The sequence below is a fragment of the Mastomys coucha genome, chromosome X, assembly GCF_008632895.1.
Source record: "Mastomys coucha isolate ucsf_1 chromosome X, UCSF_Mcou_1, whole genome shotgun sequence".
NCBI classification, from domain to species: domain Eukaryota; kingdom Metazoa; phylum Chordata; class Mammalia; order Rodentia; family Muridae; genus Mastomys; species Mastomys coucha.
Window position 1 is genome coordinate 113,480,116 of NC_045030.1, and position 5,764 is coordinate 113,485,879.

Below are 5,764 nucleotides of genomic sequence, written 5' to 3' on the forward strand. Positions count from 1 at the left end.
CAAATGCCAGCCCAGGCTACTATACCCAGCAAAACTCTCAATTACCATAGATGGAGAAAGCAAGATATCCCATTACAAAACGAAATTTATACAATCTTTCTACAAATCAAGCCCTACAAAGGATAATAGATGGAAAACACCAACATAAGGAGCATAACTACACCCTAAAAAGAAACAAAAACTTAATCTTTCAATAAACCCACAGAAATCTAATTCCACCTCTAACAACAAAAATAACAGGAAGTAACAGTCACTTTTTCTTAATATCTTAATATGAAAATTAATACTACCAACATATCCTAATCAATTGAAATCCAAAAATATGAGGAATTAGAAATTTGTTGGCTGTCATCTAGTGGTCTCTCTAATTTGGTAATTGGAGAAATAGGTCCAATATTGTACAATCTAAATACACTTTCAGCTTGTTTCTTGTTTGTTTGCGACAGTGTCTGGCTGTGTACAACATACGGGTCTTGAAATCTTGCTTCTTCTATCTCAGCCTCTCTATTAGTAGGACTGTTTATTTGATGTTTTTATACTATACTATGGTTTTCAGAACATCGTACATATTTCTAATATTTATACAGCTGAAAGAAAGGTGGATAATTAACTTGGGAGGTGTCTGGTAATAGAACAACAAAGAGTGAGACTGAATGCTTTGCTTGATGTTTGTAACTCTTGTATCAAGTTTGAAGAAGAGGACTTTATAAGTTACTCTTTCTCTGAGATGAATGCTTTTCCAAATTATCACAGCTAATGAACCAAATTCTTACCCTCACCTAATGTCTGTGCCACCCTCCAAGCAGAACCATTGTTCATTGAAGCTGTTGGTGAATAACTGCATGGATAGACCATCTTAATACACACACCATTTCTTAAATGAATGTAACCTGTTCTCTGTGGGCTAAGAATGAAGACAATCACTCAAGTCAAATAGCTTTGACCATAGCAGGAAATCTCTACCCAAAAATTGTGCCTACAATTCCTTCCTTTGTGCAGCAGAACTGTCAACTCTTAGCTTAGCTAAGATGGAAGTAAAATCATTTCATGATGTGAGGGTCACTGATGTACAACCTTATTACAATGAACTCCAATGTCTAAAAATTGTTCTTATTTTGGGCTTGTATCACAATAAGAGCAAAGATTTTAAGCTCTACTAAAAACAAAACAAAAACAAACAAACAAAAAGACTTTATTTATGTTCATTAAGAAAAATACTAGTAATGATTTATTATTCTAAAATATACAGTTAGTATGTTTGGAGTTATTTAAAATTTATATTGAGAAAAATGTATGTATTTTCAGTATTTCGGTAGACAAGCGCCTACATAAGACTGTTCAATTGATTGTTGTTTTATATCAAATTGTTTTTATAATACTCATTTTATTGTTACAATATCTTATACATTTTAAAGAATATGACAAAATAAAAAAAAGAAAGGTATTGCAAGTATTGAAGGGGGTCTCTGGGAGGAGTTAGGGTACAAAAAGGAAACAAGAATATGATATAATTCTATTTACTTTAAATATGTTTTTAAATGTTAACAAATTCAGATAAATTGAAATCATGTATCTTTTCTCATCATAATGGAATAAAACTTAAATCAATAAAAAAATAGAAAAAAATAAAGAAAGAGGTCATCGATGGGCGATGGGCCTATGGTTTCCGGGAAGGGCTGCACCACTGGGTAGGGGTTGCAGGCGATTTCAAGGCAGCCTGTGCAGCTTGGGATCGCCATGGAGAGTGGATCACGACCTTCACTTGGTCAGGTCAACAACCTGCTGGGCACCAGTTAGATGGTCACCGCCTTACTGTACTCCATATACCGGCAGAAGGCCCAGGTCTCACAGGAACTCAAGGGAGCTAAGAAGATTCATTTGGGTGAAGATTTAAAGGGCATTCTTTCAGAAGCACTGGGAAAGTGTGCGCCTTATGCTGTCATTGAAGGAGCTATGCGATTTTCCAAAGAAACACTCAACAGCCAATTTGTGGAAAACTGCAAGGGGGTGATCCAGCGGCTGTCACTGCAGGAGAATAAGATGATGTGGAACTTAACTACCCACCTTTGGAATGACTATTCCAAGTCACCAGAGGACTAACACTGTGCCCTTTGACCTCCAGCCCCATGAGGACAGTGTGGCTGTGTCCGTGTGAGTGCTGAAGCCCTTGGATTGAGTGGATCTGGGTCTAGAGACCACGTACGAGAAGTTCCACCCCTCTTTACAGTCCTTCACTGATGCCATCGGCCACTACATCAGTGGGGAGTGGCCCAAAGGCATCCAGGAGACAGAGGAGATGCTGAAGGTCGGAGCCACCCTCACCCAGATTGGTGATCTGGTCCTGAACAACTCTGTCCGCCTGCAGCACCCCACCACCACCACCACAACCCCTGCAAGCAAGGCATGCAGTACTCTCTGAGCAGACAGGACTTCAACAGCCTGCTGCACAGGCAGGAGTCTAGTGTCCGGCTCTGGAAGGTCCTGGTTCTGGTGTTTGGATTTGCCACCTGTGCCACCCTCTTCTTCATCCTGAGGAAGCAGTACCTTCAGCGGCAGGAGTGCCTGCGCCAGCAACAGCTCCAGAAAGAGTTCCTTGAACATGAGGCCCAGCTGCTGAGCCAAGCCTCACCAGAGGACAGGGAGAATCTGAAGAGTGCCTGCGTTGTGTGTCTGAGCAACTTCAAGTCCTGTGTCTTCCTCGAGTGTGGGCACGTGTGTTCTGCCGCCAATGTTACCTTGCCTTGCCAGAGCCCAAGAGGTGCCCGATCTGTCCGCGGGAGATCACCAGGGTGATACCCCTATATAACAGCTAGGGGTCTTGTGGTCACATTGCAAGTGACCCTCCCCTTGTCAGGGTCTGTCTGAGGCCTTTGGTAGAATGGCTATACCTTCACATATGATGGAGGGGCACTGGCGAGCTTTAAAGCTCCAACAGCTGGGTGTGGCTTTTCAACCGGGACTTGGCAAGGGCCGTGGTGAGTGCCCCTCTTAGCAGCTACATCCTTGTGTATGACTGAATAAGACCAGCTCATTGTCCAGGCCAAAAAAAAGAAAGAAAGAGAGAGAGAGAGGGGGGGAGAGGGAGAGAGAGAGAGAGAGAGAGAGAGAGAGAGAGAGAGAGAGAGAGAGAGAGAGAGAGAACAACAGAGTAAAACAATGTGTCAAACAAGAAACTCTTACTTAGTAAAGTATAAGCTAGTGAAATTATTATGAAAAACCAATATGGGGATTTCTCAAGAAATTAAAAATAGAACTACCATACGACGACCTAATAATACCACAGCTGAACATATACTTAGAGTACAAATAGACTTGCACATTGATGTTTCTTTCTGCTCTAATCATAGTGGCAAGGAAATGCAATCACCCAGGTGTTCATTATCTCATAAATGGAAAATAAAAATACGGTACATATACACATTTATTTTGGCATAAAGAAAAATAAAATTTTGAAAAGTAAATGGATCAGAGTATTATTACAAGAAGCATATTAACCCAGATTCAGAACAACACACTTTCATGGGGAGATCATCTGTGAGTGCATATACACACAATTTGATCGTTATCCCCATGATCTTCTTTCATCCCCCCTTTCTTTTCATCAAAGCCCGTCTCTTCTTCCCAACAAACATTCCTTTTATTTTTATGTATTTTAGTTTTTTTTTTCTGCGCCAGTGAATGTATTTAGTATTGCTTGCATGCACATTGACTAAGGGCATCTCAAGCGGGATTACCTCTGGTAACATGTCTCTCCTCTGGTTTCTGTTAACTGTCTTTAACCCCTCAAGGATCTATGGAAACTTTTGAATCCCTCCCTCCTTCATGCTGGAATTTCGACAGGCTTTGTCTTGTGTATGTCTTCTACAGGTAGCCACGGTTCAATAGTCGGGTCATGTTATGTCATGCCATGGCCAGAAGACACTTCTAACACTCCTGACCATGTTTCAGCCCTTACACTCTTTCTGAACGTTCTTCTGTGATGTTTCCTGAGCCTTAGAGGGCATGATACAGATTTCCTGCTCAGACCACAGCACTCTTACAAATGAAAGAACTTGGGAACCAATTTCAGTGTTTTATTATTTTGATTAATAACTAAGGCTTTAAAATAAGTAAATATTAATATAAAACTGCATTATACTTTATAAAGTGATAGTGCTTGAAAAAAATGTTTAAATGTGGACATCTATCACATGTAGCCTACTTGGAAAAAGTTGTATCTTGGAGTATAGTCAATTATATGACTCCATTTTATTTTTATGTAAATTTACTTTGACCATAATTGTATTTCCCCAGAATAACAGTACTCACATTTTAATTTTGAAAATATAATACCATTTCTGCTTACTATTGTTACAGGGCCTTAGGTTCCCAGAGCTTAGCACAACTGACTCCATGATGGAAAGAGCATTTAGGCTGTAAAAATCAACACACAAACAATACCACCTGACAAAGCTACAACAAAGGCTTAATCCATCAAAGTCCAGAAAGTTCTGGGAAGTCTCAAAATGTACTGATCTTGCTCTTGCTTTTTGGCTTCCATATTTCCACTTCTGTCCAATTTTCATTGCTAACTGAGGTATGTCAACCCAGAACATGATTTTGTGCTTAGAAGCTAACCCTAAGAAAGATTCAGGTATATACTGGGATCCTGAAAATACAGTGTAGTCACAGGCTATTTAATAAAGATTTTCTATTGGACTAAACTCATGTCAGAGCAGTCGTCTCTGGTGAATACACCACAGTAATTATATAAGTTGGAGTTACTTCATATAATAATATTGTACAAAAGTGTCTGAATGGATTTCCACTATATATATATATATATATATATATATATATATATATGTATACACACACACACACACACAAACATATATGCAGTGACACTGTTTTAAATCTCCAAAACCATATATTTTCTCTAGTGATGCTATAATCTATAAATTGAATATCTGCTCAGAATACAAGGAATTAATTTGTATTCTGAAGAACTATATAAAACGGCCACATCAGAACTCTTTTATGAATTTACCTGGAAAAACATACTTTATATATATACACACATATATGTATATATACATATATATGTGTACACATATATTGTAATTCTGGAATGTAATTTATTAATTTGCAAATGGCTGCTAGTGAATATACTAAACTGTTAAATTAAGATGTGGCATGTGGCAGTCTAGCAAAAATTTTGGTGCTATCTTATGAATTCTGACGTTATTACTATCATTATACATTCATAGAAATTAAGTTACTGCTTCTTTAAAGGATCTCACTGGATAAATATTATTCTCATAGAATTTTATGTGATTCCCAAAAGTGTTATACTTGTATTGCCTCATATTCATTTTGTACATGTTATTTTAATACCCTTCATTAGTCCATGAGATATTTTAGCTCAAAAGTACCTAATTTTTTCTCTCTTTGTTTCTTTTTCTATTAGATTTTATAAAATTTACATTTCAAATGATATCTCCCTTCCTGATTTCCCTCTGGAAAAAACAATGTTCCCTCCATCCTCCCACTGCTCACCAACCCACATTCTTCCACTTCCTGGCCCTGGCATTCCTCTACACTGGGGCATAGAACTTTCACAGGGCCAAGGGCCTCTCCTCCCATTGATGACCGGCTAGGCCATCCTCTGCTACATATGCAGCTGGAGCCATGAGCCCCACCATGTGTATACTTTTGTTGGTGATTTAGTCCCTGGGAGCTCTGAGGGTACTAGTTAGTTCATATTGTTGTTCGTCCTAAGGGG

The 5,764-nt window shown here is 38.7% G+C and overlaps 1 pseudogene; it reads left to right on the forward strand.

Annotated features, from left to right (window-relative positions):
• The first annotated feature begins 1,737 nt into the window (after window positions 1-1,737).
• On the forward strand, window positions 1,738-2,813 carry LOC116094089 (annotated as a pseudogene).
• Window positions 2,814-5,764: the final 2,951 nt, after the last annotated feature.